The sequence below is a fragment of the Ranitomeya imitator genome, chromosome 9 (genome assembly GCF_032444005.1).
Source record: "Ranitomeya imitator isolate aRanImi1 chromosome 9, aRanImi1.pri, whole genome shotgun sequence".
Lineage (NCBI taxonomy): Eukaryota > Metazoa > Chordata > Amphibia > Anura > Dendrobatidae > Ranitomeya > Ranitomeya imitator.
The window spans coordinates 103,553,014-103,574,137 of NC_091290.1; the positions used below are offsets into that span (position 1 = coordinate 103,553,014).

Sequence of the window (21,124 nt, forward strand, 5' to 3'; positions counted from 1 at the left end):
AGTTAACCGCTTGGAATTTTTGGAAACTTGATGTGGTTAAAAGACGCCAAAAGCCCGATCATATGAACAGCAAGTCTTTTTTTACATGGAAATGAATTTGTTCAGTGTTTTCAGCATTTTCAGAGTAATTTTCAGGATGTTTTTGGAATGGACCCACTCCATATCCACCTTATGAAGAGGTCAAAGTCTTAAACTGTACATGGTTCCCATTGATGATGACTCGAAATCAGATTTTTACATTTTTACTGGGACCTAGAATTTTGTTTCTATTTTCTGAGATATTTTCCAGAGGGATAATCACTGATCTTGATCATGGTGCTATAAGAAAAGGTGTGTGAATCTCATCAAATGTTAATGTCTGAGTAGTCGTGGCCGAGTGGTTAAGGCGATGGACTTGAAATCCATTGGGGTTTCCCCGGGCAGGTTCAAATCCTGCCGACTACGTATATATTCCTAAAGCTTTTTGACTGATTACCTGAGTAGATTAATTTGCGCGTTTCCTTGTCTACTGCCGTGACAGTGATATGCAAACTCTGGAATGGTTTTCAAGAATCAGACTGATTAGATTTTTGGATGTACATTCCATAAGCCGATCTGGCGCTGCATCTCATGTGCATCATGCCGCTAATCAAAAGAAGCACCGTGAGTGTGGCACCAGGTAAGTGGTGCTTCTCCCGCTTTTGTCTAGCGGCCACAGACCATTGTTGTGGCAGATGTACTGGGACATGCACTTTGATTTGCAACAACCTTGAATTATCTCTTGGATGAAACCTTTTACCACACAATGAAAAATTTTTAGTGACTTCTGGATGAACAGCTTTCTAACAGTATAAGTTTTGCAAATAATTTTTTTCTTGCTCTTTTTCCAAGTAACAGATCTAGCACTCTTTTTACTAGTCACTTTTTATCAACATTTAAAACTGTCCTTGCTGAGATATCGTGGAACCCTTGGCACACTTGTGGAATAAAAGTTTAGGAGATATTAATTTACCATTGTGTATTAATTGTAGATTTGCACTACAGCTTTAGAGCCTGTTTTCACCATGATTCATGAGTTCAATTGTGCTTTCCAGAACACAAAACTGCAGCCAAGTCTTTTTTGTGTGTGGTTCCATGGTGTAATGGTTAGCACTCTGGACTCTGAATCCAGCGATCTGAGTTCAAATCTCAGTGGAACCTGGGCAGTTTTTCGTACACATGTTTCAATTTTTCCACTGACACTGTGTTCTCCTGTTCCCAAGGTTTAACATAAAAAGGGAAATTTAAAATCAACATACCAAAAGCCAAAAAAAGATTTCAATGTTCCAAGCATACATGGAGTGATCACTGTGAGTTCTGTGGCCAAAGCTACCTATGAAGCAGGGTTAATGAAACTTAAAACACCACCATTTTTGGTGGTGTTTTTCAAAAAATTGTTTTGGGCATCTTTTGAGTCTGTTTTTGAGGCTTTGCTTTGCAGCTCACAAAATGCACCAAAAGTCACTTAGGAACCTTTAAGGAGTGTTTCTAACCTAGCCATTGACTTGTATTATAAGTATGGAGCACTTCTAAATGAAAAATACCAGAAGATAGATATGCTTATTTCAGTTAACCGCTTGGAATTTTTGGAAACTTGATGTGGTTAAAAGACGCCAAAAGCCCGATCATATGAACAGCAAGTCTTTTTTTAGATGGAAATGAATTTGTTCAGTGTTTTCAGCATTTTCAGAGTAATTTTCAGGATGTTTTTGGAATGGACCCACTCCATATCCACCTTATGAAGAGGTCAAAGTCTTAAACTGTACATGGTTCCCATTGATGATGACTCGAAATCAGATTTTTACATTTTTACTGGGACCTAGAATTTTGTTTCTATTTTCTGAGATATTTTCCAGAGGGATAATCACTGATCTTGATCATGGTGCTATAAGAAAAGGTGTGTGAATCTCATCAAATGTTAACGTCTGAGTAGTCGTGGCCGAGTGGTTAAGGCGATGGACTTGAAATCCATTGGGGTTTCCCCGCGCAGGTTCAAATCCTGCTGACTATGTATATGTTCCTAAAGCTTTTTGACTGATTACCTGAGTAGATTAATTTGCGCGTTTCCTTGTCTACCCCCATGACAGTGATATGCAAACTCTGGAACGGTTTTCAAGAATCAGACTGATTAGTTTTTTGGATGTACATTCCATAAGCCGATCTGGTGCTGTATCTCATGTGCATCATGCCGCTAATCAAAAGAAGCACCGTGAGTGTGGCACCAGGTAAGTGGTGCTTCTCCCGCTTTTGTCTAGCGGCCACAGACCATTGTTGTGGCAGATGTACTGGGACATGCACTTTGATTTGCAACAACCTTGAATTATCTCTTGGATGAAACCTTTTACCACACAGTGAAAAATTTTTAGCAACTTCTGGATGAACAGCTTTCTAACAGTATAAGTTTTGCAATTAATTTTTTTCTTGCTCTTTTTCCAAGTAACAGATACAGCACTCTTTTACTAGTCACTTTTTATCAACATTTAAAACTGTCCTTGCTGAGATATCGTGGAACCCTTGGCACACTTGCGGAATAAAAGTTTAGGAGATATTAATTTACCATTGTGTATTAATTGTAGATTTGCACTACAGCTTTAGAGCCTGTTTTCACCATGATTCATGAGTTCAATTGTGCTTTCCAGAACACAAAACTGCAGCCAAGTCTTTTTTGTGTGTGGTTCCATGGTGTAATGGTTAGCACTTTGGACTTTGAATCCAGCGATCTGAGTTCAAATCTCAGTAGAACCTGGGCAGTTTTTCGTACGCATGTTTCAATTTTTCCACTGACACTGTGTTCTCCTGTTCCCAAGGTTTAACATAAAAAGAGAAAGTTAAAATCAACATACCAAAAGCCAAAAAAAGATTTCAATGTTCCAAGCATACATGGAGTGATCACTGTGAATTCTGTGGCCAAAGCTACCTATGAAGCAGGATTAATGAAGCTTAAAACACCACTATTTTTGGTGGTGTTTTTCTAAAAATTGTTTTGGGCATCTTTTGAGTCTGTTTTTGAGGCTTTGCTTTGCAGCTCACAAAATGCACCAAAAGTCACTTAGGAACCATTAAGGAGTGTTTCTAACCTAGCCATTGACTTGTATTATAAGTATGGAGCACTTCTAAATGAAAAATACCAGAAGATAGATATGCTTATTTCAGTTAACCGCTTGGAATTTTTGGAAACTTGATGTGGTTAAAAGACGCCAAAAGCCCTATCATATGAACAGCAAGTCTTTTTTTACATGGAAATGAATTTGTTCAGTGTTTTCAGCATTTTCAGAGTAATTTTCAGGATGTTTTTGGAATGGACCCACTCCATATCCACCTTATGAAGAGGTCAAAGTCTTAAACTGTACATGGTTCCCATTGATGATGACTCAAAATCAGATTTTTACATTTTTACTGGGACCTAGAATTTTGTTTCTATTTTCTGAGATATTTTCCAGAGGGATAATCACTGATCTTGATCATGGTGCTATAAGAAAAGGTGTGTGAATCTCATCAAATGTTAATGTCTGAGTAGTCGTGGCCGAGTGGTTAAGGCGATGGACTTGAAATCCATTGGGGTTTTCCCGCGCAGGTTCAAATCCTGCCGACTACGTATATGTTCCTAAAGCTTTTTGACTGATTACCTGAGTAGATTAATTTGCGCGTTTCCTTGTCTACCCCCATGACAGTGATATGCAAACTCTGGAACGGTTTTCAAGAATCAGACTGATTAGATTTTTGGATGTACATTCCATAAGCCGATCTGGTGCTGCATCTCATGTGCATCATGCCGCTAATCAAAAGAAGCACCGTGAGTGTGGCACCAGGTAAGTGGTGCTTCTCCCGCTTTTGTCTAGCGGCCACAGACCATTGTTGTGGCAGATGTACTGGGACATGCACTTTGATTTGCAACAACCTTGAATTATCTCTTGCATTAAACCTTTTACCACACAATGAAACATTTTTAGCGACTTCTGGATGAACAGCTTTCTAACAGTATAAGTTTTGCAAATAATTTTTTTCTTGCTCTTTTTCCAAGTAACAGAACTAGCACTCTTTTTACTAGTCACTTTTTATCAACATTTAAAACTGTCCTTGCTGAGATATCGTGGAACCCTTGGCACACTTGTGGAATAAAAGTTTAGAAGATATTAATTTACCATTGTGTATTAATTGTAGATTTGCACTACAGCTTTAGAGCCTGTTTTCACCATGATTCATGAGTTCAATTGTGCTTTCCAGAACACAAAACTGCAGCCAAGTCTTTTTTGTGCGTGGTTCCATGGTGTAATGGTTAGCACTCTGGACTCTGAATCCAGCGATCTGAGTTCAAATCTCAGTGGAACCTGGGCAGTTTTTCGTACACATGTTTAAATTTTTCCACTGACACTGTGTTCTCCTGTTCCCAAGGTTTAACATAAAAAGAGAAAGTTAAAATCAACATGCCAAAAAAAGATTTCAATGTTCCAAGCATACATGGAGTGATCACTGTGAGTTCTGTGGCCAAAGCTACCTATGAAGCAGGGTTAATGAAACTTAAAACACCACCGTTTTTGGTGGTGTTTTTCTAAAAATTGTTTTGGGCATCTTTTGAGTCTGTTTTTGAGGCTTTGCTTTGCAGCTCACAAAATGCACCAAAAGTCACTTAGGAACCTTTAAGGAGTGTTTCTAACCTAGCCATTGACTTGTATTATAAGTATGGAGCACTTCTAAATGAAAAATACCAGAAGATAGATATGCTTATTTCAGTTAACCGCTTGGAATTTTTGGAAACTTGATGTGGTTAAAAGACGCCAAAAGCCCGATCATATGAACAGCAAGTCTTTTTTTACATGGAAATGAATTTGTTCAGTGTTTTCAGCATTTTCAGAGTAATTTTCATGATGTTTTTGGAATGGACCCACTCCATATCCACCTTATGAAGAGGTCAAAGTCTTAAACTGTACATGGTTCCCATTGATGATGACTCGAAATCAGATTTTTACATTTTTACTGGGACCTAGAATTTTGTTTCTATTTTCTGAGATATTTTCCAGAGGGATAATCACTGATCTTGATCATGGTGCTATAAGAAAAGGTGTGTGAATCTCATCAAATGTTAATGTCTGAGTAGTCGTGGCCGAGTGGTTAAGGCGATGGACTTGAAATCCATTGGGGTTTCCCCGCGCAGGTTCAAATCCTGCCGACTACGTATATATTCCTAAAGCTTTTTGACTGATTACCTGAGTAGATTAATTTGCGCGTTTCCTTGTCTACCGCCGTGACAGTGATATGCAAACTCTGGAACGGTTTTCAAGAATCAGACTGATTAGATTTTTGGATGTACATTCCATAAGCCGATCTGGCGCTGCATCTCATGTGCATCATGCCGCTAATCAAAAGAAGCACCGTGAGTGTGGCACCAGGTAAGTGGTGCTTCTCCCGCTTTTGTCTAGCGGCCACAGACCATTGTTGTGGCAGATGTACTGGGACATGCACTTTGATTTGCAACAACCTTGAATTATCTCTTGGATGAAACCTTTTACCACACAATGAAAAATTTTTAGTGACTTCTGGATGAACAGCTTTCTAACAGTATAAGTTTTGCAAATAATTTTTTTCTTGCTCTTTTTCCAAGTAACAGATCTAGCACTCTTTTTACTAGTCACTTTTTATCAACATTTAAAACTGTCCTTGCTGAGATATCGTGGAACCCTTGGCACACTTGTGGAATAAAAGTTTAGGAGATATTAATTTACCATTGTGTATTAATTGTAGATTTGCACTACAGCATTAGAGCCTGTTTTCACCATGATTCATGAGTTCAATTGTGCTTTCCAGAACACAAAACTGCAGCCAAGTCTTTTTTGTGTGTGGTTCCATGGTGTAATGGTTAGCACTCTGGACTCTGAATCCAGCGATCTGAGTTCAAATCTCAGTGGAACCTGGGCAGTTTTTCGTACACATGTTTCAATTTTTCCACTGACACTGTGTTCTCCTGTTCCCAAGGTTTAACATAAAAAGAGAAAGTTAAAATCAACATACCAAAAGCCAAAAAAAGATTTCAATGTTCCAAGCATACATGGAGTCATCACTGTGAGTTCTGTGGCCAAAGCTACCTATGAAGCAGGATTAATGAAACTTAAAACACCACCATTTTTGGTGGTGTTTTTCTAAAAATTGTTTTGAGCATCTTTTGAGTCTGTTTTTGAGGCTTTTCTTTGTAGCTCACAAAATGCCCCAAAAGTCACTTAGGAACCATTAAGGAGTGTTTCTAACCTAGCCATTGACTTGTATTATAAGTATGGAGCACTTCTAAATGAAAAATACCAGAAGATAGATATGCTTATTTCAGTTAACAGCTTGGAATTTTTGGAAACTTGATGTGGTTAAAAGACGCCAAAAGCCCGATCATATGAACAGCAAGACTTTTTTTTCATGGAAATGAATTTGTTCAGTGTTTTCAGCATTTTCAGAGTAATTTTCGGGATGTTTTTGGAATGGACCCACTCCATATCCACCTTATGAAGAGGTCAAAGTCTTAAACTGTACATGGTTCCCATTGATGATGACTTAAAATCAGATTTTTACATTTTTACTGGGACCCAGAATTTTGTTTCTATTTTCTGAGATATTTTCCAGAGGGATAATTACTGATCTTAATCATGGTGCTATAAGAAAAGGTGTGTGAATCTCATTAAATGTTAATGTCTGAGTAGTCGTGGCCGAGTGGTTAAGGCGATGGACTTGAAATCCATTTGGGTTTCCCCGCGCAGGTTCAAATCCTGCTGACTACGTATATGTTCCTAAAGCTTTTTGACTGATTACCTGAGTAGATTAATTTGCACGTTTCCTTGTCTACCCCCATGACAGTGATATGCAAACTCTGGAACGGTTTTCAAGAATCAGACTGATTAGATTTTTGGATGTACTTTCCATAAGCCGATCTGGTGCTGCATCTCATGTGCATCATGCCGCTAATCAAAAGAAGCACCGTGAGTGTGGCACCAGGTAAGTGGTGCTTCTCCTGCTTTTGTCTAGCGGCCACAGACCATTGTTGTGGCAGATGTACTGGGACATGCACTTTGATTTGCAACAACCTTGAATTATCTCTTGCATTAAACCTTTTACCACACAATGAAAAATTTTTAGCGACTTCTGGATGAACAGCTTTCTAACAGTATAAGTTTTGCAAATAATTTTTTTCTTGCTCTTTTTCCAAGTAACAGATCTAGCACTCTTTTTACTAGTCACTTTTTATCAACATTTAAAACTGTCCTTGCTGAGATATCGTGGAACCCTTGGCACACTTGTGGAATAAAAGTTTAGAAGATATTAATTTACCATTGTGTATTAATTGTAGATTTGCACTACAGCTTTAGAGCCTTTCACCATCATTCATGAGATCAATTGTGCTTTCCAGAACACAAAACTGCAGCCAAGTCTTTTTTGTGCGTGGTTCCATGGTGTAATGGTTAGCACTCTGGACTCTGAATCCAGCGATCTGAGTTCAAATCTCAGTGGAACCTGGGCAGTCTTTCGTACACATGTTGAAAGACACTGACACTGTGTTCTCCTGTTCCCAAGGTTTAACATAAAAAGAGAAAGTTAAAATCAACATACCAAAAGCCAAAAAAAGATTTTAATGTTCCAAGCATACATGGAGTGATCACTGTGAGTTCTGTGGCCAAAGCTACCTATGAAGCAGGGTTAATGAAACTTAAAACACCACCATTTTTGGTGGTGTTTTTCTAAAAATTGTTTTGGGCATCTTTTGAGTCTGTTTTTGAGGCTTTGCTTTGCAGCTCACAAAATGCACCAAAAGTCACTTAGGAACCTTTAAGGAGTGTTTCTAACCTAGCCATTGACTTGTATTATAAGTATGGAGCACTTCTAAATGAAAAATACCAGAAGATAGATATGCTTATTTCAGTTAACCGCTTGGAATTTTTGGAAACTTGATGTGGTTAAAAGACGCCAAAAGCCCGATCATATGAACAGCAAAACTTTTTTCACATGGAAATGAATTTGTTCAGTGTTTTCAGCATTTTCAGAGTAATTTTCAGGATGTTTTTGGAATGGACCCACTCCATATCCACCTTATGAAGAGGTCAAAGTCTTAAACTCTACATGGTTCCCATTGATGAAGACTCGAAATCAGATTTTTACATTTTTACTGGGACCTAGAATTTTGTTTCTATTTTCTGAGATATTTTCCAGAGGGATAATCACTGATCTTGATCATGGTGCTATAAGAAAAGGTGTGTGAATCTCATCAAATGTTAACGTCTGAGTAGTCGTGGCCGAGTGGTTATGGCGATGGACTTGAAATCCATCGGGGTTTCCCCGCGCAGGTTCAAATCCTGCCGATATATGTTCCTAAAGCTTTTTGACTGATTACCTGAGTAGATTAATTTGCGCGTTTCCTTGTCTGCCCCCATGACAGTGATATGCAAACTCTGGAACGGTTTTCAAGAATCAGACTGATTAGATTTTTGGATGTACATTCCATAAGCCGATCTGGCGCTGCATCTCATGTGCATCATGCCGCTAATCAAAAGAAGCACCGTGAGTGTGGCACCAGGTAAGTGGTGCTTCTCCCGCTTTTGTCTAGCGGCCACAGACCATTGTTGTGGCAGATGTACTGAGACATGCACTTTGATTTGCAACAACCTTGAATTATCTCTTGGATGAAACCTTTTACCACACAGTGAAAAATTTTTAGCAACTTCTGGATGAACAGCTTTCTAACAGTATAAGTTTTGCAATTAATTTTTTTCTTGCTCTTTTTCCAAGTAACAGATCCAGCACTCTTTTACTAGTCACTTTTTATCAACATTTAAAACTGTCCATGCTGAGATATCATGGAACCCTTGGCACACTTGTGGAATAAAAGTTTAGGAGATATTAATTTACCATTGTGTATTAATTGTAGATTTGCACTACAGCTTTAGAGCCTGTTTTCACCATGATTCATGAGTTCAATTGTGCTTTCCAGAACACAAAACTGCAGCCAAGTCTTTTTTGTGTGTGGTTCCATGGTGTAATGGTTAGCACTCTGGACTCTGAAACCAGCGATCTGAGTTCAAATCTCAGTGGAACCTGGGCAGTTTTTCGTACACATGTTTCAATTTTTCCACTGACACTGTGTTCTCCTGTTCCCAAGGTTTAACATAAAAAGAGAAAGTTAAAATCAACATACCAAAAGCCAAAAAAAGATTTCAATGTTCCAAGCATACATGGAGTCATCACTGTGAGTTCTGTGGCCAAAGCTACCTATGAAGCAGGGTTAATGAAACTTAAAACACCACCATTTTTGGTGGTGTTTTTCTAAAAATTGTTTTGAGCATCTTTTGAGTCTGTTTTTGAGGCTTTTCTTTGTAGCTCACAAAATGCCCCAAAAGTCACTTAGGAACCATTAAGGAGTGTTTCTAACCTAGCCATTGACTTGTATTATAAGTATGGAGCACATCTAAATGAAAAATACCAGAAGATAGATATGCTTATTTCAGTTAACAGCTTGGAATTTTTGGAAACTTGATGTGGTTAAAAGACGCCAAAAGCCCGATCATATGAACAGCAAGTCTTTTTTTTCATGGAAATGAATTTGTTCAGTGTTTTCAGCATTTTCAGAGTAATTTTCGGGATGTTTTTGGAATGGACCCACTCCATATCCACCTTATGAAGAGGTCAAAGTCTTAAACTGTACATGGTTCCCATTGATGATGACTTAAAATCAGATTTTTACATTTTTACTGGGACCCAGAATTTTGTTTCTATTTTCTGAGATATTTTCCAGAGGGATAATCACTGATCTTAATCATGGTGCTATAAGAAAAGGTGTGTGAATCTCATCAAATGTTAATGTCTGAGTAGTCGTGGCCGAGTGGTTAAGGCGATGGACTTGAAATCCATTTGGGTTTCCCCGCGCAGGTTCAAATCCTGCTGACTACGTATATGTTCCTAAAGCTTTTTGACTGATTACCTGAGTAGATTAATTTGCACGTTTTCTTGTCTACCCCCATGACAGTGATATGCAAACTCTGGAACGGTTTTCAAGAATCAGACTGATTAGATTTTTGGATGAAATTTCCATAAGCCGATCTGGTGCTGCATCTCATGTGCATCATGCCGCTAATCAAAAGAAGCACCGTGAGTGTGGCACCAGGTAAGTGGTGCTTCTCCCGCTTTTGTCTAGCGGCCACAGACCATTGTTGTGGCAGATGTACTGGGACATGCACTTTGATTTGCAACAACCTTGAATTATCTCTTGGATTAAACCTTTTACCACACAATGAAAAATTTTTAGCAACTTCTGGATGAACACCTTTCTAACAGTATTCGTTTTGCAATTAATTTTTTTCTTGCTCTTTTTCCAAGTAACAGATCTAGCACTCTTTTTACTAGTCACTTTTTATCAACATTTAAAACTGTCCTTGCTCAGATATCGTGGAACCCTTGGCACACTTGTGGAATAAAAGTTTAGGAGATATTAATTTAACATTGTGTATTAATTGTAGATTTGCACTACAGCTTTAGAGCCTGTTTTCACCATGATTCATGACTTCATTTGTGCTTTCCAGAACTCAAAACTGCAGGCATGTGTGTGGTTCCATGGTGTAATGGTTAGCACTCTGGCCTCTGAATCCAGCGATCTGAGTTCAAATCTCAGTGGAACCTGGGCAGTTTTTCGTACACATGTTTCAATTTTTCCACTGACACTGTGTTCTCCTGTTCCCAAGGTTTAACATAAAAAGAGAAAGTTAAAATCAACATACCAAAAGCCAAAAAAAGATTTCAATGTTCCAAGCATACATGGAGTGATTACTGTGAGTTCTGTGGCCAAAGCTACCTATGAAGCAGGATTAATGAAACTTAAAACACCACCATTTTTGGTGGTGTTTTTCTAAAAATTGTTTTGGGCATCTTTTGAGTCTGTTTTTGAGGCTTTTTTTTACAGCTCACAAAATGCACCAAAAGTCACTTAGGAACCATTAAGGAGTGTTTCTAACCTAGCCATTGACTTGTATTATAAGTATGGAGCACTTCTAAATGAAAAATACCAGAAGATAGATATGCTTATTTCAGTTAACCGCTTGAAATTTTTGAAACTTGATGTGGTTAAAAGACGCCAAAAGCCCGATCATATGAACAGCAAGTCTTTTTTTACATGGAAATGAATTTGTTCAGTGTTTTCAGCATTTTCAGAGTAATTTTCAGGAGGTTTTTGGAATGGACCCACTCCATATCCACCTTATGAAGAGGTCAAAGTCTTAAACTGTACATGGTTCCCATTGATGATGACTCGAAATCAGATTTTTACATTTTTACTGGGACCTAGAATTTTGTTTCTATTTTCTGAGATATTTTCCAGAGGGATAATCACTGATCTTGATCATGGTGCTATAAGAAAAGGTGTGTGAATTTCATCAAATGTTTAAGTCAGAGTAGTTGTGGCCGAGTGGTTAAGGCGATGGACTTGAAATCCATTGGGGTTTCCCCGCGCAGGTTCAAATCCTGCCGACTACGTATATATTCCTAAAGCTTTTTGACTGATTACCTGAGTAGATTAATTTGCGCGTTTCCTTGTCTACCGCCATGACAGTGATATGCAAACTCTGGAACGGTTTTCAAGAATCAGACTGATTAGATTTTTGGATGTACATTCCATAAGCCGATCTGGCACTGCATCTCATGTGCATCATGCCGCTAATCAAAAGAAGCACCGTGAGTGTGGCACCAGGTAAGTGGTGCTTCTTCCGCTTTTGCCTAGCGGCCACAGACCATTGTTGTGGCAGATGTACTGGGACATGCACTTTGATTTGCAACAACCTTGAATTATCTCTTGGATGAAACCTTTTACCACACAATGAAAAATTTTTAGCGACTTCTGGATGAACAGCTTTCTAACAGTATAAGTTTTGCAAATAATTTTTTTCTTGCTCTTTTTCCAAGTAACAGATCTAGCACTCTTTTTACTAGTCACTTTTTATCAACATTTAAAACTGTCCTTGCTGAGATATCGTGGAACCCTTGGCACACTTGTGGAATAAAAGTTTAGAAGATTTTAATTTACCATTGTGTATTAATTGTAGATTTGCACTACAGCTTTAGAGCCTGTTTTCACCATGTTTCATGAGTTCAATTGTGCTTTTCAGAACACAAAACTGCAGCCAAGTCTTTTTTGTGTGTGGTTCCATGGTGTAATGGTTAGCACTCTGGACTCTGAATCCAGCGATCTGAGTTCAAATCTCAGTGGAACCTGGGCAGTTTTTCGTACACATGTTTCAATTTTTCCACTGACACTGTGTTCTCCTGTTCCCAAGGTTTAACATAAAAAGAGAAAGTTAAAATCAACATACCAAAAGCCAAAAAAAGATTTCAATGTTCCAAGCATACATGGAGTGATCACTGTGAGTTCTGTGGCCAAAGCTACCTATGAAGCAGGGTTAATGAAACTTAAAACACCACCATTTTTGGTGGTGTTTTTCTAAAAATTGTTTTGGGCATATTTTGAGTCTGTTTTTGAGGCTTTGCTTTGCAGCTCACAAAATGCACCAAAAGTCACTTAGGAACCTTTAAAGAGTGTTTCTAACCTAGACATTGACTTGTATTATAAGTATGGAGCACTTCTAAATGAAAAATACCAGAAGATAGATATGCTTATTTCAGTTAACCGCTTGAAATTTTTGAAACTTGATGTGGTAAAAGACGCCAAAAGCCCGATCATATGAACCGCAAGTCTTTTTTTACATGGAAATAAATTTGTTCAGTGTTTTCAGCATTTTCAGAGTAATTTTCAGGAGGTTTTTGGAATGGACCCACTCCATATCCACCTTATGAAGAGGTCAAAGTCTTAAACTGTACATGGTTCCCATTGATGATGACTCGAAATCAGATTTTTACATTTTTACTGGGACCTAGAATTTTGTTTCTATTTTCTGAGATATTTTCCAGAGGGATAATCACTGATCTTGATCATGGTGCTATAAGAAAAGGTGTGTGAATCTCATCAAATGTTTAAGTCAGAGTAGTCGTGGCCGAGTGGTTAAGGCGATGGACTTGAAATCCATTGGGGTTTCCCCGCGCAGGTTCAAATCCTGCCGACTACGTATATATTCTTAAAGCTTTTTGACTGATTACCTGAGTAGATTAATTTGCGCGTTTCCTTGTCTACCGCCATGACAGTGATATGCAAACTCTGGAACGGTTTTCAAGAATCAGACTGATTAGATTTTTGGATGTACATTCCATAAGCCGATCTGGCGCTGCATCTCATGTGCATCATGCCGCTAATCAAAAGAAGCACCGTGAGTGTGGCACCAGGTAAGTGGTGCTTCTCCCGCTTTTGTCTAGCGGCCACAGACCATTGTTGTGGCAGATGTACTGGGACATGCACTTTGATTTGCAACAACCTTGAATTATCTCTTGGATGAAACCTTTTACCACACAATGAAAAATTTTTAGCGACTTCTGGATGAACAGCTTTCTAACAGTATAAGTTTTGCAAATAATTTTTTTCTTGCTCTATTTCCAAGTAACAGATCTAGCACTCTTTTTACTAGTCACTTTTTATCAACATTTAAAACTGTCCTTGCTGAGATATCGTGGAACCCTTGGCACACTTGTGGAATAAAAGTTTAGGAGATATTAATTTACCATTGTGTATTAATTGTAGATTTGCACTACAGCTTTAGAGCCTGTTTTCACCATGATTCATGAGTTCAATTGTGCTTTCCACAACACAAAACTGCAGTATAACTGCAGTATAAGTTTTGCAATTAATTTTTTTCTTGCTCTTTTTCCAAGTAACAGATCCAGCACTCTTTTACTAGTCACTTTTTATCAACATTTAAAACTGTCCATGCTGAGATATCGTGGAACCCTTGGCACACTTGTGGAATAAAAGTTTAGGAGATATTAATTTACCATTGTGTATTAATTGTAGATTTGCACTACAGCTTTAGAGCCTGTTTTCACCATGATTCATGAGTTCAATTGTGCTTTCCAGAACACAAAACTGCAGCCAAGTCTTTTTTGTGTGTGGTTCCATGGTGTAATGGTTAGCACTCTGGACTCGGAATCCAGCGGTCTCAGTTCAAATCTCAGTGGAACCTGGGCAGTTTTTTGTACACATGTTTCAATTTTTCCACTGACACTGTGTTCTCCTGTTCCCAAGGTTTAACATAAAAAGAGAAAGTTAAAATCAACATACCAAAAGCCAAAAAAAGATTTCAATGTTCCAAGCATACATGGAGTGATCGCTGTGAGTTCTGTGGCCAAAGCTACCTATGAAGCAGGGTTAATGAAACTTAAAACACCATTTTTGGTGGTGTTTTTCTAAAAATTGTTTTGGGCATCTTTTGAGTCTGTTTTTGAGGCTTTGCTTTGCAGCTCACAAAATGCACCAAAAGTCACTTAGGAACCATTAAGGAGTGTTTCTAACCTAGCCATTGACTTGTATTATAAGTATGGAGCACTTCTAAATGAAAAATACCAGAAGATAGATATGCTTATTTCAGTTAACCGCTTGGAATTTTTGGAAACTTGATGTGGTTAAAAGACGCCAAAAGCCCGATCATATGAACAGCAAGTCTTTTTTTACATGGAAATGAATTTGTTCAGTGTTTTCAGCATTTTCAGAGTAATTTTCAGGATGTTTTTGGAATGGACCCACTCCATATCCACCTTATGAAGAGGTCAAAGTCTTAAACTGTACATGGTTCCCATTGATGATGACTCGAAATCAGATTTTTACATTTTTTACTGGGACCTAGAATTTTGTTTCTATTTTCTGAGATATTTTCCAGAGGGATAATCACTGATCCTGATCATGGTGCTATAAGAAAAGGTGTGTGAATCTCATCAAATGTTAATGTCTGAGTAGTCGTGGCCGAGTGGTTAAGGCGATGGACTTGAAATCCATTGGGGTTTCCCCGCGCAGGTTCAAATCCTGCCGACTACGTATATATTCCTAAAGCTTTTTGACTGATTACCTGAGTAGATTAATTTGCGCGTTTCCTTGTCTACCGCCATGACAGTGATATGCAAACTCTGGAACGGTTTTCAAGAATCAGACTGATTAGATTTTTGGATGTACATTCCATAAGCCGATCTGGCGCTGCATCTCATGTGCATCATGCCGCTAATCAAAAGAAGCACCGTGAGTGTGGCACCAGGTAAGTGGTGCTTCTCCCGCTTTTGTCTAGCGGCCACAGACCATTGTTGTGGCAGATGTACTGGGACATGCACTTTGATTTGCAACAACCTTGAATTATCTCTTGGATGAAACCTTTTACCACACAATGAAAAATTTTTAGCGACTTCTGGATGAACAGCTTTCTAACAGTATAAGTTTTGCAAATAATTTTTTTCTTGCTCTTTTTCCAAGTAACAGATCTAGCACTCTTTTTACTAGTCACTTTTTATCAACATTTAAAACTGTCCTTGCTGAGATATCGTGGAACCCTTGGCACACTTGTGGAATAAAAGTTTAGGAGATATTAATTTACCATTGTGTATTAATTGTAGATTTGCACTACAGCTTTAGAGCCTGTTTTCACCATGATTCATGAGTTCAATTTTGCTTTCCAGAACACAAAACTGCAGCCAAGTCTTTTTTGTGTGTGGTTCCATGGTGTAATGGTTAGCACTCTGGACTCTGAATCCAGCGATCTGAGTTCAAATCTCAGTGGAACCTGGGCAGTTTTTCGTACACATGTTTAAATTTTTCCACTGACACTGTGTTCTCTTGTTCCCAAGGTTTAACATAAAAAGAGAAAGTTAAAATCAACATACCAAAAGCCAAAAAAAGATTTCAATGTTCCAAGCATACATGGAGTGATCACTGTGAGTTCTGTGGCCAAAGCTACCTATGAAGCAGGGTTAATGAAACTTAAAACACCACCATTTTTGGTGGTGTTTTTCTAAAAATTGTTTTGGGCATCTTTTGAGTCTGTTTTTGAGGCTTTGCTTTGCAGCTCACAAAATGCACCAAAAGTCACTTAGGAACCTTTAAGAAGTGTTTCTAACCTAGCCATTGACTTGTATTATAAGTATGGAGCACTTCTAAATGAAAAATACCAGAAGATAGATATGCTTATTTCAGTTAACCGCTTGGAATTTTTGGAAACTTGATGTGGTTAAAAGACGCCAAAAGCCCGATCATATGAACAGCAAGTCTTTTTTAACATGGAAATGAATTTGTTCAGTGTTTTCAGCATTTTCAGAGTAATTTTCAGGATGTTTTTGGAATGGACCCACTCCATATCCACCTTATGAAGAGGTCAAAGTCTTAAACTGTACATGGTTCCCATTGATGATGACTCGAAATCAGATTTTTACATTTTTACTGGGACCTAGAATTTTGTTTCTATTTTCTGAGATATTTTCCAGAGGGATAATCACTGATCTTGATCATGGTGCTATAAGAAAAGGTGTGTGAATTTCATCAAATTTTTAAGTCAGAGTAGTCGTGGCCGAGTGGTTAAGGCGATGGACTTGAAATCCATTGGGGTTTCCCCGCGCAGGTTCAAATCCTGCCGACTACGTACATGTTCCTAAATCTTTTTGACTGATTACCTGAGTAGATTAATTTGCGCGTTTCCTTGTCTACCCCCATGACAGTGATATGCAAACTCTGGAACGGTTTTCAAGAATCAGACTGATTACATTTTTGGATGTACATTCCATAAGCCGATCTGGTGCTGCATCTCATGTGCATCATGCCGCTAATCAAAAGAAGCACCGTGAGTGTGGCACCAGGTAAGTGGTGCTTCTCCCGCTTTTGTCTAGCGGCCACAGACCATTGTTGTGGCAGATGTACTGGGACATGAACTTTGATTTGCAACAACCTTGAATTATCTCTTGGATGAAACCTTTTACCACACAGTGAAAAATTTTTAGCGACTTCTGGATGAACAGCTTTCTAACAGTATAAGTTTTGCAATTAATTTTTTTCTTGCTCTTTTTCCAAGTAACAGATCCAGCACTCTTTTACTAGTCACTTTTTATCAACATTTAAAACTGTCCATGCTGAGATATCGTGGAACCCTTGGCACACTTGTGGAATAAAAGTTTAGAAGATATTAATTTACCATTGTGTATTAATTGTAGATTTGCACTACAGCTTTAGAGCCTGTTTTCACCATGATTCATGAGTTCAATTGTGCTTTCCAGAACACAAAACTGCAGCCAAGTCTTTTTTGTGTGTGGTTCCATGGTGTAATGGTTAGCACTCTGGACTCTGAATCCAGCGATCTGAGTTCAAATCTCAGTGGAACCTGGGCAGTTTTTCGTACACATGTTTCAATTTTTCCACTGACACTGTGTTCTCCTGTTCCCAAGGTTTAACATAAAAAGAGAAAGTTAAAATCAACATACCAAAAGCCAAAAAAAGATTTCAATGTTCCAAGCATACATGGAGTGATCACTGTGAGTTCTGTGGCCAAAGCTACCTATGAAGCAGGGTTAATGAAACTTAAAACACCACCATTTTTGGTGGTGTTTTTCTAAAAATTGTTTTGGGCATCTTTTGAGTCTGTTTTTGAGGCTTTGCTTTGCAGCTCACAAAATGCACCAAAAGTCACTTAGGAACCTTTAAGAAGTGTTTCTAACCTAGCCATTGACTTGTATTATAAGTATGGAGCACTTCTAAATGAAAAATACCAGAAGATAGATATGCTTATTTCAGTTAACCGCTTGGAATTTTTGGAAACTTGATGTGGTTAAAAGACGCCAAAAGCCCGATCATATGAACAGCAAGTCTTTTTTAACATGGAAATGAATTTGTTCAGTGTTTTCAGCATTTTCAGAGTAATTTTCAGGATGTTTTTGGAATGGACCCACTCCATATCCACCTTATGAAGAGGTCAAAGTCTTAAACTGTACATGGTTCCCATTGATGATGACTCGAAATCAGATTTTTACATTTTTACTGGGACCTAGAATTTTGTTTCTATTTTCTGAGATATTTTCCAGAGGGATAATCACTGATCTTGATCATGGTGCTATAAGAAAAGGTGTGTGAATTTCATCAAATTTTTAAGTCAGAGTAGTCGTGGCCGAGTGGTTAAGGCGATGGACTTGAAATCCATTGGGGTTTCCCCGCGCAGGTTCAAATCCTGCCGACTACGTACATGTTCCTAAATCTTTTTGACTGATTACCTGAGTAGATTAATTTGCGCGTTTCCTTGTCTACCCCCATGACAGTGATATGCAAACTCTGGAACGGTTTTCAAGAATCAGACTGATTACATTTTTGGATGTACATTCCATAAGCCGATCTGGTGCTGCATCTCATGTGCATCATGCCGCTAATCAAAAGAAGCACCGTGAGTGTGGCACCAGGTAAGTGGTGCTTCTCCCGCTTTTGTCTAGCGGCCACAGACCATTGTTGTGGCAGATGTACTGGGACATGAACTTTGATTTGCAACAACCTTGAATTATCTCTTGGATGAAACCTTTTACCACACAGTGAAAAATTTTTAGCGACTTCTGGATGAACAGCTTTCTAACAGTATAAGTTTTGCAATTAATTTTTTTCTTGCTCTTTTTCCAAGTAACAGATCCAGCACTCTTTTACTAGTCACTTTTTATCAACATTTAAAACTGTCCATGCTGAGATATCGTGGAACCCTTGGCACACTTGTGGAATAAAAGTTTAGAAGATATTAATTTACCATTGTGTATTAATTGTAGATTTGCACTACAGCTTTAGAGCCTGTTTTCACCATGATTCATGAGTTCAATTGTGCTTTCCAGAACACAAAACTGCAGCCAAGTCTTTTTTGTGTGTGGTTCCATGGTGTAATGGTTAGCACTCTGGACTCTGAATCCAGCGATCTGAGTTCAAATCTCAGTGGAACCTGGGCAGTTTTTCGTACACATGTTTCAATTTTTCCACTGACACTGTGTTCTCCTGTTCCCAAGGTTTAACATAAAAAGAGAAAGTTAAAATCAACATACCAAAAGCCAAAAAAAGATTTCATTGTTCCAAGCATACATGGAGTGATCACTGTGAGTTCTGTGGCCAAAGCTATCTCTGAAACAGGATTAATGAAACTTAAAACACCACCATTTTTGGTGGTGTTTTTCTAAAAATTGTTTTGGGCATCTTTTGAGTCTGTTTTTGAGGCTTTGCTTTGCAGCTCACAAAATGCACCAAAAGTCACTTAGGAACCTTTAAGGAGTGTTTCTAACCTAGCCATTGACTTGTATTATAAGTATGGAGCACTTCTAAATGAAAAATACCAGAAGATAGATATGCTTATTTCAGTTAACCGCTTGGAATTTTTGGAAACTTGATGTGGTTAAAAGACGCCAAAAGCCCGATCATATGAACAGCAAGTCTTTTTTTACATGGAAATGAGTTTGTTCAGTGTTTTCAGCATTTTCAGAGTAATATTCAGGATGTTTTTGGAATGGACCCACTCCATATCCACCTTATGAAGAGGTCAAAGTCTTAGACTGTACATGGTTCCCATTGATGATGACTCGAAATCAGATTTTTACATTTTTACTGGGACCTAGAATTTTGTTTCTATTTTCTGAGATATTTTCCAGAGGGATAATCACTGATCTTGATCATGGTGCTATCAGAAAAGGTGTGTGAATCTCATCAAATGTTAACGTCTGAGTAGTCGTGGCCGAGTGGTTAAGGCGATGGACTTGAAATCCATTGGGGTTTCCCCGCGCAGGTACAAATCCTGCTGACTACGTATATGTTCCTAAAGCTTTTTGACTGATTACCTGAGTAGATTAATTTGCGCGTTTCCTTGTCTACCGCCATGACAGTGATATGCAAACTCTGGAACGGTTTTCAAGAATCAGACTGATTAGATTTTTGGATGTACATTCCATAAGCCGATCTGGTGCTGCATCTCATGTGCATCATGCCGCTAATCAAAAGAAGCACCGTGAGTGTGGCACCAGGTAATTGGTGCTTCTCCCGCTTTTGTCTAGCGGCCACAGACCATTGTTGTGGCAGATGTACTGAGACATGCACTTTGATTTGCAACAATCTTGAATTATCTCTTGGATGAAACCTTTTACCACAAAGTGAAAAATTTTTAGCGACTTCTGGATGAACAGCTTTCTAACAGTATAAGTTTTGCAATTAATTTTTTTCTTGCTCTTTTTCCAAGTAACAGATCCAGCACTCTTTTACTAGTCACTTTTTATCAACATTTAAAACTGTCCATGCTGAGATGTCGTGGAACCCTTGGCACACTTGTGGAATAAAAGTTTAGAAGATATTAATTTACCATTGTGTATTAATTGTAGATTTGCACTACAGCTTTAGAGCCTGTTTTCACCATGATTCATGAGTTCACTTGTGCTTTCCAGAACACAAAACTGCAGCCAAGTATTTTTTGTGTGTGGTTCCATGGTGTAATGGTTAGCACTCTGGACTCTGAATCCAGCGATCTGAGTTCAAATCTCAGTGGAACCTGGGCAGTTTTTCGTACACATGTTTCAATTTTTCCACTGACACTGTGTTCTCCTGTTCCCAAGGTTTAACATAAAAAGAGAAAGTTAAAATCAACATACCAAAAGCCAAAAAAAGATTTCAATGTTCCAAGCATACATGGAGTGATCACTGTGAGTTCTGTGGCCAAAGCTACCTATGAAGCAGGGTTAATGAAACTTAAAACACCACCATTTTTGGTGGTGTTTTTCTAAAAATTGTTTTGGGCATCTTTTGAGTCTGTTTTTGAGGCTTTGCTTTGCAGCTCACAAAATGCACCAAAAGTCACTTAGGAACCTTTAAGAAGTGTTTCTAACCTAGCCATTGACTTGTATTATAAGTATGGAGCACTTCTAAATGAAAAATACCAGAAGATAGATATGCTTATTTCAGTTAACCGCTTGGAATTTTTGGAAACTTGATGTGGTTAAAAGACGCCAAAAGCCCGATCATATGAACAGCAAGTCTTTTTTAACATGGAAATGAATTTGTTCAGTGTTTTCAGCATTTTCAGAGTAATTTTCAGGATGTTTTTGGAATGGACCCACTCCATATCCACCTTATGAAGAGGTCAAAGTCTTAAACTGTACATGGTTCCCATTGATGATGACTCGAAATCAGATTTTTACATTTTTACTGGGACCTAGAATTTTGTTTCTATTTTCTGAGATATTTTCC

At 38.3% G+C, this 21,124-nt stretch overlaps 24 non-coding genes across 24 annotated transcripts; all 24 read left to right on the forward strand.

Annotated features, from left to right (window-relative positions):
• The first annotated feature begins 362 nt into the window (after positions 1 to 362).
• On the forward strand, positions 363 to 444 carry TRNAS-UGA (transfer RNA serine (anticodon UGA)). The gene has a single exon. It is a non-coding gene; the product is annotated as a tRNA-Ser (tRNA).
• Positions 445 to 1,107: 663 nt separating this feature from the next.
• Positions 1,108 to 1,179, forward strand: TRNAQ-CUG (transfer RNA glutamine (anticodon CUG)). Its single transcript has one exon. It is a non-coding gene; the product is annotated as a tRNA-Gln (tRNA).
• A 768-nt stretch (positions 1,180 to 1,947) lies between these two features.
• On the forward strand, positions 1,948 to 2,029 carry TRNAS-UGA (transfer RNA serine (anticodon UGA)). The gene has a single exon. It is a non-coding gene; the product is annotated as a tRNA-Ser (tRNA).
• A 662-nt stretch (positions 2,030 to 2,691) lies between these two features.
• On the forward strand, positions 2,692 to 2,763 carry TRNAQ-UUG (transfer RNA glutamine (anticodon UUG)). Its single transcript has one exon. It is a non-coding gene; the product is annotated as a tRNA-Gln (tRNA).
• A 768-nt stretch (positions 2,764 to 3,531) lies between these two features.
• On the forward strand, positions 3,532 to 3,613 carry TRNAS-UGA (transfer RNA serine (anticodon UGA)). The gene has a single exon. It is a non-coding gene; the product is annotated as a tRNA-Ser (tRNA).
• Positions 3,614 to 4,276: 663 nt separating this feature from the next.
• TRNAQ-CUG (transfer RNA glutamine (anticodon CUG)) lies at positions 4,277 to 4,348 on the forward strand. Its single transcript has one exon. It is a non-coding gene; the product is annotated as a tRNA-Gln (tRNA).
• A 761-nt stretch (positions 4,349 to 5,109) lies between these two features.
• Positions 5,110 to 5,191, forward strand: TRNAS-UGA (transfer RNA serine (anticodon UGA)). The gene has a single exon. It is a non-coding gene; the product is annotated as a tRNA-Ser (tRNA).
• A 663-nt stretch (positions 5,192 to 5,854) lies between these two features.
• TRNAQ-CUG (transfer RNA glutamine (anticodon CUG)) lies at positions 5,855 to 5,926 on the forward strand. Its single transcript has one exon. It is a non-coding gene; the product is annotated as a tRNA-Gln (tRNA).
• A 768-nt stretch (positions 5,927 to 6,694) lies between these two features.
• On the forward strand, positions 6,695 to 6,776 carry TRNAS-UGA (transfer RNA serine (anticodon UGA)). The gene has a single exon. It is a non-coding gene; the product is annotated as a tRNA-Ser (tRNA).
• Positions 6,777 to 7,436: 660 nt separating this feature from the next.
• TRNAQ-CUG (transfer RNA glutamine (anticodon CUG)) lies at positions 7,437 to 7,508 on the forward strand. Its single transcript has one exon. It is a non-coding gene; the product is annotated as a tRNA-Gln (tRNA).
• A 764-nt stretch (positions 7,509 to 8,272) lies between these two features.
• TRNAS-UGA (transfer RNA serine (anticodon UGA)) lies at positions 8,273 to 8,355 on the forward strand. Its single transcript has one exon. It is a non-coding gene; the product is annotated as a tRNA-Ser (tRNA).
• Positions 8,356 to 9,851: 1,496 nt separating this feature from the next.
• TRNAS-UGA (transfer RNA serine (anticodon UGA)) lies at positions 9,852 to 9,933 on the forward strand. The gene has a single exon. It is a non-coding gene; the product is annotated as a tRNA-Ser (tRNA).
• A 1,493-nt stretch (positions 9,934 to 11,426) lies between these two features.
• On the forward strand, positions 11,427 to 11,508 carry TRNAS-UGA (transfer RNA serine (anticodon UGA)). The gene has a single exon. It is a non-coding gene; the product is annotated as a tRNA-Ser (tRNA).
• Positions 11,509 to 12,171: 663 nt separating this feature from the next.
• Positions 12,172 to 12,243, forward strand: TRNAQ-CUG (transfer RNA glutamine (anticodon CUG)). Its single transcript has one exon. It is a non-coding gene; the product is annotated as a tRNA-Gln (tRNA).
• A 766-nt stretch (positions 12,244 to 13,009) lies between these two features.
• TRNAS-UGA (transfer RNA serine (anticodon UGA)) lies at positions 13,010 to 13,091 on the forward strand. The gene has a single exon. It is a non-coding gene; the product is annotated as a tRNA-Ser (tRNA).
• A 933-nt stretch (positions 13,092 to 14,024) lies between these two features.
• Positions 14,025 to 14,096, forward strand: TRNAP-CGG (transfer RNA proline (anticodon CGG)). The gene has a single exon. It is a non-coding gene; the product is annotated as a tRNA-Pro (tRNA).
• A 766-nt stretch (positions 14,097 to 14,862) lies between these two features.
• TRNAS-UGA (transfer RNA serine (anticodon UGA)) lies at positions 14,863 to 14,944 on the forward strand. The gene has a single exon. It is a non-coding gene; the product is annotated as a tRNA-Ser (tRNA).
• A 663-nt stretch (positions 14,945 to 15,607) lies between these two features.
• TRNAQ-CUG (transfer RNA glutamine (anticodon CUG)) lies at positions 15,608 to 15,679 on the forward strand. Its single transcript has one exon. It is a non-coding gene; the product is annotated as a tRNA-Gln (tRNA).
• A 768-nt stretch (positions 15,680 to 16,447) lies between these two features.
• Positions 16,448 to 16,529, forward strand: TRNAS-UGA (transfer RNA serine (anticodon UGA)). Its single transcript has one exon. It is a non-coding gene; the product is annotated as a tRNA-Ser (tRNA).
• A 662-nt stretch (positions 16,530 to 17,191) lies between these two features.
• On the forward strand, positions 17,192 to 17,263 carry TRNAQ-CUG (transfer RNA glutamine (anticodon CUG)). The gene has a single exon. It is a non-coding gene; the product is annotated as a tRNA-Gln (tRNA).
• Positions 17,264 to 18,031: 768 nt separating this feature from the next.
• Positions 18,032 to 18,113, forward strand: TRNAS-UGA (transfer RNA serine (anticodon UGA)). The gene has a single exon. It is a non-coding gene; the product is annotated as a tRNA-Ser (tRNA).
• Positions 18,114 to 18,775: 662 nt separating this feature from the next.
• Positions 18,776 to 18,847, forward strand: TRNAQ-CUG (transfer RNA glutamine (anticodon CUG)). The gene has a single exon. It is a non-coding gene; the product is annotated as a tRNA-Gln (tRNA).
• Positions 18,848 to 19,615: 768 nt separating this feature from the next.
• TRNAS-UGA (transfer RNA serine (anticodon UGA)) lies at positions 19,616 to 19,697 on the forward strand. Its single transcript has one exon. It is a non-coding gene; the product is annotated as a tRNA-Ser (tRNA).
• Positions 19,698 to 20,359: 662 nt separating this feature from the next.
• On the forward strand, positions 20,360 to 20,431 carry TRNAQ-CUG (transfer RNA glutamine (anticodon CUG)). Its single transcript has one exon. It is a non-coding gene; the product is annotated as a tRNA-Gln (tRNA).
• The last annotated feature ends 693 nt before the right edge of the window (positions 20,432 to 21,124 follow it).